We start from the raw sequence: 617 nt of genomic DNA, 5'->3' as shown, positions 1-617 counted from the left end.
CGTTCGAACGCAAAATGCATTGGCAACGGGACCAGAAGTCGTGGCAGCACCGCAAGGACGATGATAGAGAGCTTCACGGTCAGGAGGTTGCTTTGGAGCAAATGGTGGAAACGCGAGAGAGGCCGATCAAGGATAACTTTGCTAGCTTGGTCGATGTGGTTCTATTCTCAACTATAAACTAAACAAGCCGAGCGGAGCCCCGATAAGCGGGGCGTTAAGCCGAGCTGGCAGGGCCGCTTCGCTCGGCGAGTCCCAGATAGAACTTGCTTGTGGACTGCATCCTCTAAAATAGCCTACTGACACCGGCCACTAATAAAGTAGTGTCCACAGAGCAGCCTATACGAATCTCACCACTTTGATTGGCTGACACACCGAAGGAGCGTGACAGCTCTGTAAACAGGTGGTTGACGGTACCCATAGTGAAGGGAGGGGAGGCGTAAGCAGCTGAGATCCATTGACCGCAGAACTCCTCCTCGGCGAAGACAGATGAGGCCGCAACTGCGGCTACAGTAATGGCGATAGAGATCTTCATTCGTGCAGCACGGGGGCTCTGGTGAAAATCGGAGACTGATGTAGAGCTCACATGGCGCGTTCGACTGCTAACGACAGCGTTACGT

This window comes from Phytophthora parasitica, assembly GCF_000247585.1.
Source record: "Phytophthora parasitica INRA-310 unplaced genomic scaffold supercont2.56, whole genome shotgun sequence".
NCBI lineage: Eukaryota > Oomycota > Peronosporomycetes > Peronosporales > Peronosporaceae > Phytophthora > Phytophthora nicotianae.
The sequence above is the reverse complement of the archived record's forward strand: the minus strand, read 5'-3'. Positions refer to the sequence as shown.